Source organism: Pelobates fuscus, chromosome 11 (genome assembly GCF_036172605.1).
Source record: "Pelobates fuscus isolate aPelFus1 chromosome 11, aPelFus1.pri, whole genome shotgun sequence".
Taxonomy (NCBI): Eukaryota; Metazoa; Chordata; class Amphibia; order Anura; family Pelobatidae; genus Pelobates; species Pelobates fuscus.
This window is the reverse complement of record NC_086327.1, coordinates 124206096-124217348: the sequence shown is the minus strand read 5'-3', so window position 1 is coordinate 124217348 and position 11253 is coordinate 124206096.

Genomic DNA, 11253 nt, shown 5'->3' with positions numbered 1-11253 from the left:
CAAGGTTTAACCATTTTCGAATAATGATCCTTTGCCACCTACAGCCCAGGCCCCAGTGGACGTATGGCTATGACAAAGCTTACACTCTTCCTTGGTCATATCAATTCATACTAGCAATGGGCTGCTGTGATAGGTTGAAAGCGGCAAGATGACACTCTTAGCGAACAACAGTCCCGCCCATTGCTACTTGAGTTAATGCTTCCTCATTAGCGGAGCATCCCAGAAGGTATGGGCTGCTGGGGACATTCGTTTCAAGAGTGGTTTGTCATTGAAAATAGGGATGGCATCACTGGACTCCAGACACAATAACCACTTCAATTACATGAAGTAGTTACAGTACCTAGAGGGTCCCTTTAAATATAACATGCTTTGTCCTGTACTCTTTAATTACAGTGGATACGAAAATCAACATGGGTTAAGGAATTTACGAGATATGTCCAAAGCGTTAAGATTGGATAGAAATTGAGATTTAAATCCATATCTATTATTATTTCCCAACAAGAGGAAACCAAACCCCATATCCCAAACCAAACCCCCCAAAAATCTCCCTTTCACTCCCATCAAAATATTTAAGAGAAACTTATTCTGAATACATCAATTCTAGTTATTGTAATCTTTATTTTCCTGCATTTGTAGTGTGACTGGAAATTTGGTGAGGACCTTAGGTGTCCATCGACCATAGGTCTTCTATCTTTAATTATGCCATACGGGATTTTATGGTATAACAAATGGATGTAGGGGATGGAATATTAGATTCAATATTCTCTGGTACTAAGGACACACAGCCATGACTCACAGCCACATTAAATATGACTATTTCAGAGTATGAACGTTCCCCCATCTCCCACTAGCTTAACGATGCAAGTCTGTTCAATGGTGGAGTTCATCGAAAAAAATAAACATGTCTGGAAATCATGAGTGGTTATATAACTGGAGAAAGCTTAATGGGATCTATGACCTAGACCTGTTCTTTAATTAAAATTGACAGCAACATTTCATTGATCTGCTGGTTCGCTCATTATTTCAATCTGTAAAAGGCTAGGTCAACACAACCAGCTCACCGGTTGAAAAGTAATACCTCTGTTTGTTGTACAATAATAAAACACAGCCGACAATTTACGCATCCACCCCTTATAATTATTTCTATTACATCACATAACCTCCACCTGTCATTTACTATAGCACTTCCCTGGCTATAAATCATTTCATGTTCACGCAACTCTGTAAATGCTCGGCGAACTCTTTATTACCGCATCCAACACTCTACCTTCATTCTTCCCAATACATATTCAGTGTTCTACTGCAGGGCAATGTATTTTACAACAAGGGAGCTCTTTAAACAAGATGATATGATGTGAAGCTGGACAGCTGCAGGCTCATGAGAACAGAAATGAACTTTACAGAAATATTGTAAGGGGGTGATTGACGCTTAGCTTATAATGAATACGGAACAAAAGCATGTTTGAAAAGATCTAGGTTTTATTAACAGATATGAAAACAGGCAGGGTAGATGAACATATGGGTATTACCTTCTATCATAATCTGAAATTCTGATAGAGCTGTCTTGTTGATAATGTAGGATGATTGAAGTTTATGAGGTTCACAAATTATGACACGTGTAAGCATAGCATTAGACTGTGCTCCTCAACCTATTGCTGGGAGTATAATGCCCATCATCCTTAGTCAAACATTGGAAAGGTTACAATGTCCAATAAAAAATATATATACTCTCCTCGATTACAAAAGAAGATCCTTGTGAAATATCAATAGTTTTCTGCGTAAGAGGGAATTTGTCATTCTGCAGTGTTTATTCCCACGAGCGTGGCCCTCAAATCCTTTTTCATCAGCCTGAATACATTTGTACTGCATCACAAATCTTATTTAGCAATTGATTCCTGCTGTGAAACTGTACGGAATGTGGCGCTTTGTAAATAAAAGATAATCGTAATTAAAAACATGGGGGTTTTGCAATATGAGTAACGGTGGATGGTATTGAGGTGTGTGCAAGCAAAATCGTGTGTAAAGCTTCTTACAGCTAATGAAAATTAGGGTAACTGTTTCCCTGTCGGTTGGACGGCAGTGTCCCTCAAGAAGAGTTTAGGCACAGAGCTTTGTAAGGACATAATCGCTCTGTCAGTGTCATCATCACACACTCCTCGTCTCTCTGATGTCCCCTGCTCCTCCTTTCCTCTTTTCATGTGTGACAGACTTGGTGTCCGTGTTGCGTGTTCTTGTCTTATTATCGCAAACAGACGGACAGTCCTGCTTTGAAGTGCTTCTCCCTGGCAATGGCAGCGGGATGCCAGCCCGTTACTTCCCGGGGGATTAATTATCACAGAGACAGTTTCTGTTTCATGTTCTTGCAGAAAGTCACCCACGAACGTGTATTAGCCGTTTTCTAGTTAGCACTGATTCGTGAATGCGTGGGACCTTCTCAGACACTGCGAATGGACTAACTGGGACTCTTGGGGGGTGGGGAACTTATTCTTAAATATGTGTAGGACCTTTAAAGACTTTCTATAATACTAATGATTGTCCAACATCCTCTGCAACAGTTATCCACTAAAACCACATATTGAACAATATTCAATATTATTAACATATTAAATAATGCAAACTCTTTCTGGATCAGAGCGTGTGTGAATATGGTTATACTTTGTAACTGATTCTGTAACTGATCCTGGCAAAGGTCTGGCTTTTGTGACAGTCATTTCTGTCATGTAGGTGGACACGGATCCCAGAACATTCTACTAATGAAAAATTGGTACAGAATATTGAATAATCGTTAAGGGGAACCACACCACAAGGTGGAATACACAACACTGTTCCAGAATGTACACATACACGCACACGCAACACACACATGAACACACAGACAGACATATAATGATTTAACAGTTAACAGTTGATAAAGCAATACAGTATAGTCACGTGTTGGTTGAGAAAGAAAAAAGGTACCAAATAGGTGCATCTTCCCAAACAAGGAGTTTCATTGTTACTATGGAATCTACCTGACATATGTCAATGAGGAAAATCAATGGAGCAAAATACAGTGGTTTTCAATTGATGGTTGAGTACAGTGAATGTTTCACTACATTCATCTAATATTAGAACTGCTAGTTGGTAATTGCTACCTTGGATGATCTCTTGGACTCTTTGGATATCACAGTAGTTACATTGGATTCACAATATAGGTCTATATGTAACAGAGAAGATGCTTGGAGGATGGAAGTGAGACCCAGGTTCCTCTTCAAAAGAGAAATGCAGGGGTTTATAGTAGTGCTGGCATCTTACTTGTCTTCCTGTGATGATTATATTTTGTTGCAATCTACCCCTATGAAAAATGCGCACTCTCCAATTGTCTGGATTCTCAATCTTTGGAAAGAATGACAAACTGGAGATTAACTGGCCATCCTTGATGTAGTCATGATGCAGGAACAGAAAACTCTAAAAATTAACATTTATAACAGAGTGCTAAAATGAGACAAGTTCAAAGTTGGAAATGTTTGATTCCAACATTTTGTTATTTTCCCCCTAAATGTCACAAATCACTTATGCATTTTCTGTTTACAGGACCCTAAAGTCACTTAGACCACTTCATCTCAATGTAATGGTCTTGGTGCACTGGTCCTATTTACTTTATTGTAGGGTTAAATCCACCTCTAGTGGCTGTCTTCCTTGCCACATATGCACATCAGATCTCCAATGCTCCTAACTGAGGAGCGTTGGATTGGACCATGCAGTAATAGGTTATGCCTCCTCGATGATGTCTCGGGAGGAGGAGATGTGAAAAATGCTAAGGTACCTGGAAGAGGTAAGTACAAACTCGATGAAGTAAGATGTCCTACCATGGAATGTGTTGATGGAAGGCATAGTGGTAGGCAGACCAGGAAGTATTGGTACGGAGGAAGGATCAGAGGATGTGCAAGCTTCGATCTGACACTCAAGGATACCAGAGGATGCCACAGATCCGCTGTGCTTTTACTGTTTCGGCACTGCTGTCTGGTGAGTGCAATTTATGTTGGATTTAACACTGTTAATAAATTTATAATCACGACTGGAGGTCCTTGTGTAGGCGCATTCCTTATAGGAAATATTGAAATTTTGTGATAGACGCTTATGGAGTTAGCCCAAGATGAGATCACACTCAATCATTGCTGTGGACAGAGCACATCGCACCATTTACTTTATTAAGGAGAAGCATAAAGGGGGACTTCTAAGGGCACTGGGATACTACACTAAAGGATTGTTGCATTATGATCCTGATATAGGTGTCTATTTCACATTTCTTTACAAAAAAAACCTTTATCTAATTATTTTTAATCACACACTTGGGGTTATACAGAATAAAAATCTGTGGAAAGTGATGATAACAAGTGATCTTAATGAGTCACGTCGATATTAAATTACATCTGAGTAATTTCAGACATTTTCAAACTATTTTTTTAGTTCAGATATTACAATAAGAGTTCTTATGAACTGCCCCCACCGAAATGAAGGAGGATAACTGCAATATTTAGGATTGTGTTCTATTCCTACCATAGATTTTTTATAATTCTATTTTAAGTCATTGTAGAGCTCATTGTAGAGCTCATTTTGTTTAATATATTTAGGTATTTGGTTGGCCTTAGACCTCCTTTACATTAACTGGATCTGACCATCAGGACAAGTTTTACTGAGATTGTCTGTCTGTCTGACCGTCTGTCTGTCTGTCCATTCATCAGTTAGTGGACCTATTAAACAAATAGACCCCTACTACCCCAGGGCATCTAACTTCTAATTCCCCCAAAATGTCCTCACTTGCCACTACCAAATAACCAAAGCTGTAGTCACAAGACCCTACACACCCATGTCTGTCCATCTTCTACCTCTGTAATTTAAACTGTCACATTTCCCTGACAAGCTTCCTGCCTAAAGTAGATTTTGCTACATTTGCCTCTCAAATCTCAAATTAGGTTTTGCCACATTTGCCTGCCAACTAATCATCTCCCTTCTCGATTTAGATTGGCACATTCCCCTTGCCAAATAACCCATACTTTCCCCATATAGCCACATTCCTCTTCCAATGAACCTCTTCTCCCTCCATATAGATCTTCTCATTCTCTTTGTTATCCACACACTGCAGAAGGGCCCTATCCTGGCTTCTAAAGTGCTGGTCCTGTCATATTTCTGTCCTCAAGGCCTGGCAGACCTCTCCAGACCCTGACTGAACAGGCCCAACTGGTGGATGACACAGACACACTAAATGTAGTTTGGACACACATTCACACACAATGCAGCTCCCAGACAATACCCATGCAGTTTACACACACCTTCCATATACACAGAAACACCACAGGAGGACAAATTAAACTGATTTGATAAATTAAAGTACCAACAGACATTACCACCCTTCATAGCCAGACATCAAGCCCCAGTCCTCTTCTCTTTCATGTGACAGACAGGCTGACTCTCTCAGTAACCACAGTATATGTCTCCTTCAGCGCCGTCTTTAATACTGATTGGACCATGGGCAAGAATGTACTTGGGCCCCCTGGATCCCGCCCTCTCACTCCCTAGCATGCAATCACGCTCTTCACCCCAACAGCCACACACAAAAATAAACCACACACCTCGTAGACCAATAAACTTTAATGTAAACATAAAGAATTGGTTAACAACGTGCAGTTTGTGAGTGTATTGCAGATCACCTCATCAATACAATGCACAGCAATGTGCAGGGTGTGAGTACATCTCAGCCAATCCACTAATTTCCCATAGGAAAGTATTGGGAGGCTATTGCGCATGCGTGGCAAAACACTAAGCTTCGCCGCATTAATCAGCATCTCCTCATAGAAATGCATTGAATCAATGCATTTTTATGAGGAGTGTTAAACGTGAATGCCAGTGTTGCACATTGTGTAACACTGGACTAGGAAGCACCTCTAGTGGCCGTCTGATGAGTGGCCTCTAGAGGTAATCCTAGGCAGTAATGTAACCACTGCGTCTTCTCTGTGTGTTTATGTTAAAAAGCCTGCAGAGACAAGCTATAGACACCACAACTACTATGTTACGCTGTAGTGGTTCTGGTGACAATAGTGTCCCTTGAATATTCCTGTGTAGATAAAGTAAATAGTAAAAATATTTTAGCAGGGATCAGTATTTATAAATCTACATGGTTCACTTCTTACATAAAAAATACAAATGTCACTTGGAAGAAAATCCTTAAAATGATGGGGCTTAAAGAAAAAAAAGAAGAAAAAAAACAGCACAAAAGTATGAAATAAAATGCAGTATCATTATTCTAGACATGGGGAAAAAAAAGAAAAAACTAAGCACGTTCCTAGCCTGATTTTTAGCACAGCTTATGACACAAATATTTTTTTTATTTTGCAGATTACTTTTATATATATATATATATATATATATATATATTTTTATAAATGCACAGACTGTGTACTAACCCCCTCCAATGTACTAACCTCCCACCCCTCGCCCTCTCCAACCTTCCCACCCTCTCTGCCCCCTTCTCCAACTTCCCAACCCCCTTTTAGGATTCAGGAGCCGCTTTGCTGTTTGTTCTGGGGGGAGAGTCAGGAGAGTGATGACGGCCGCTGCGCAGCCTGTGTCCCAGGGCTCACCCTGGCATTGCTGTGACTCTGCATCTGCGTGACATCATGTGATGCGGGTGCACGGTACGCTGCAGGCGCAGAGCCAGGGAGGAGGAGCAAGTAAGTCCTGCACTATGCGGCGATGCTGCTCGCATAGTGAAGGATTGGATGGAAGAGGATCGCTGGGGCATGCCAAAATAAATAGATAATAGCAGAACATATCTATTATCTATTTATTCAACAAATTGTTGTGGCCAGCGTGGCTCAAGAGGCAGCTGCCTTGGGCCCCCCAGGACCAAGTGGGCCCGGGGCAACTGCCCCTTTTGCCCCGCGTTAGAGACGGCCCTGGTCTCCGTCTCGATTTGCAGCCATGAGTCCACAACCAGAGCAGGCTGAAGAAGTTACTTCCTCCATCATCCCACAGGAAGGCAGTCTGCATTCTGGAGTGATAAAGGGCAAGTCTAGGTGGAGGCAGCAACTGGCTCAGAATCCTCTTCTTCCCGCCATTAATGGGACCTTGCCTAATAGTAATAAAGACACCTGGGCCTGCTATCACATCAGCCCACCTCTGCTGGGACTCTCACTGCTCTCCCTCCCCTTTATGGGTGGCCAGGAGAGGGCCACTAAAACCTGTTTGGCTCTGGTGCCGTTGCACCTACAGAAGTTCTGCCTTTGTATATCTCTCTCACTCTGTCTATATATCTATAGATGTATTCAATATGTTTATACTGTAGAGACTACCTACTTGATATTTTGCAATCACTGCAGTCCAATTTATTTTATTAAATTACAAACGATATAGAAAATAAGGTAATTTTGTGCAGCTAATGTAACATGCATCTGAATGCCAGTTAATTTTGCACCAAAAAGATATCAGCTTTATTGTATTGCAGACCTAGAGGCCAATTCATAGATGAGTCTTAAAGGACAATTGAAAACATCTTAGGGAGGAATATCAAAGGATTTTCCTTTCGGTGTAACGTGTAATAGCTCACATACCAGGGATCTCATTTTAAGAAATGTGTATGCTTTGAAACACCCATACATTTTTCATGAATGCACATTTGATTAATTTTATCCATTACTCTGGCAATAAATAGTTTGTCTTCGTTCCAGCACCTAGCAATATGTAATTTACACGAGATGCAAATAAAAATGTATCAGTTTATTAACAAGTCTGGACAGAAGAGAACAAACCAGTGGAACAATCCAAATTGGGAGAGTTATGGGAGACACCATCTGCCGTCACTTTCCATGCTTGTAATTCAAGCAAGAATCTGCCCAAAACAGTGAAAATACACATTTTCTACCATTATAACTTATTAAGAAACAGCTCCACTTTGCTAAACTGAGTTGCGGTTGTGAGTTCACTACGATTCAGTTTACCCTTTGTAGTTTATGTTGCGGTAGCTATGGTAACATTGTTCAAGTTTTTTAATAGATACATTGCTCCTTGAGTCAAGCAGCGGCTCTGTGAATAAGTACGGTAGTTCCTGGTAAATGTGCTAAATGCTTAGTATGAGAGGGGTGATTGAGTTTAATCCCCACTATTATATTAATGGAGACTCGGTACAGAAGATAAAGCGAGGCAATGTAAATAAGACCCGAAAGGATGCTGATTACCCATAAATTAAAGGGGAATCGTTATTTCTCTGGGAATTACACCATTAGTAATAAGTTTCGTTGCAAGTGGGCATCTATTGGTCTTGGTTCAGCTTGAAAACGAAATGGTTATTCACTAAAAAAAGAATCCAAAGTGAATTTACCGTGAATTTCAAATTTAAAGAGACACTATAGTCACCAAAACAACTATCGCTTGATAAAGCAGTTTTGATGTATAAATCATGCCCCTGCAGCATTACTGCTCAGTTTTCTGCCATTTAAGAGTTAATTTACTTTGTTTATGCAGACCTAGGCGCACCTCCCTGCATGTGACACATCTATCCTAAACACTTCCTGTAAAGCGTTACCTAATGTTTAAACTTCCTTTATTGCAAATTCTGTTTAATTTAGAATTTGTTTATCTCTTACTCTGTTAATAGCTTGCAATACGCTGAAGGAGTCTCCTATATGTAATTAAAGTTTAATTTACAAAGTAGGAGATAAAAATATTTAAAGTAAGTTACATCTGATTGAAAATGAAACCATTTTTTTTAATGCAGGCTATGTACCAGGAGAGGTGGGCTAGGGTGTTCATGAACAAAAACAAAAGTGATTTAACTCCTAAATGACAGAGAACTGAGTAGTGAGACTTCAGAGTCACGATCTATACACGAAAACTGCTTCATTAAGCTAAAAGTTGTTTTGACGAGTATAGTGTCCCTTTAATTCAAAAATTGCAGAACTGAGAGCATAGCTGGCTTAGAGAATTTTCCAGTTTACCTATTTTGACCTTAAGCCCTTAAGGACCGCAGACGTACTAGGTACGTCCGACAAAAAATGGTCCTTAAGGACTTAAGGCAGGGGGAAGGCGGCGATCGGTGTTGCTCCCGGTCTGGGGGGACTGCCTGACATCCCAGACAGCAAATTAGGTGACCTCGGGCCATGTAATCGCTCTGCAATAGGCGTCCATAGTGCTGCCTGGAGGGGGACTGCCTATGCTGACAGGCAGTCTCCCTGCTTCTGTTAAAATGTAAAAAAAAAAAAAAAATGTTAATAAATAAAAAAAATATATATATATGTACACATATATTATATCTATATATAATATGTATATATATATATATATATATATATATATATCTTATATACATATAATGTCATACTAAGTGTATTTTTATATTAATATACATTTTATATTAATATACATATAATATAATATACATATATTAATATAAAAATACACTTATGATTAAATTACACATGTATATATATATATATATATATATATATATATATATATATTATAAAATATTATAACATATAAATAATAAGTAAATACAAATTAATACATTTTTTTAAAAATAATATATTTTTAAAGAAATTACATATATATGTAATTTTTTTTCTAACTGTATTTTGATAATATATATATATATATATGTATATACCCTTTAAGGACACAACTTCTGGAATAAAAGGGAATCATGACGGACTATTTCCGTCATGTGTCCTTAAGGGGTTAATATCAAAATACACTTAGAATGAATATGAATGAATGAATGAATATATATACATATATATAGATATAAAAATAAAAAAATTCAATATATATATATATATATATATATATATATATATATATAATATATATTCCATGGGCTTATATCTATGGAGGAATAATATAGGCACTAGAAACACTATAGCATAATGTAATGGTTATGGGGCACATAGCCAGTCCCTTCAGGCTGTGCATTGTAAACGCTGACTTTTGGGAGAAAGATCAGTGTTCACTTTCCTGCCTAACGCTACCTACCTGTGGTGGCTGACTTACTAAAGCAGCTTCATGAATTTGCTGAAGATTATAGTGATGTATTGACTTAATATATTTCTATAAGGAGATGCTGATTGGTGCAACGAGGCATGCACAGTAACCCCCTCTCCCCCCCCCCCCCGCTCCCCAATGCTTCCTTATGGAGAAGCATTGGTTTGTTTGAGATCATTAGTATTGATGATCTCATTCAGCTGAAACAAGATGACCATTGAGAGCCCAGAGCCCCGGGGAGCTCCTTTAACTACATTAATACGCTATTGAATAGTATTGACAGTGATATCATAAATAAAAAAACTGCTTTCTTCCAAATCATATCACCTTTAAACCATTGTACAACCTACACTGCAATTAGTAGCTATTACAGCAATTTGTTTTTCAGAACATTCAAAATATAAATGGACAAACTGAAGAAACAAACCACAACTCTCGACGCACAAAGTAGAGCAGCACAAGTTAATTACTGGTTATAGGTAAAAAGAAAAGAGCGGGGAAGATGGACACGAAGAGATCGGAAGGTGGTGTGGTGCGGAAGTCCACATTCTAACATAATATAGATGCTTTAGACTAAAGGCTGGGTATAGAGTCTAGAAAACAGCAATTTGAAGGGAATTGTAAATTATTTACTTCTGTACTATTGAGAAACAATTGATACTCAGCAAACACTTCCGAATTCCAAAGATAAATGGGACGTTTTTACATTATTCAGAGAATGAGCGGAGAGAGCGGGAAGCCATCCAATTTAGTTTATTATTACATCGCTTTACCCAGGGACCAATGTGCTTCACACTGTGACACTACTTGCTAACCTGTGACACAATTCTTCATCCTGTGGTGTGACACTAATGTCTAACCTTTCACAATGCCGGCTCCAGCATTCTTAGAGATGTAGATTGAAAAAAGCAGTGCTGTTGTTTTGGTGTTTCAAAAATCACAGCTAGTCTTGTCTTCAACTACGTTTTTATATATATATATAAAAGAAAAAGAGACCTTGCACTCCAACTTACTTGATTGTAGACCCGGTGCTAGATTGCACTAAATAGATATAGCCAAAGAAAATCAGCACTCCCAGGATTTGTATCAAAAATGAAAATAAGTCTTTATTCCAACGGTCATTGGAATAAAGACTTATTTTCATTTTTTATACAAATCCTGGGAGTGCTGATTTTCTTTGGCTATATATATATATATAAACAATTGAAGACAGAAAAAGGAAAGAAAGAAAGAAAATAA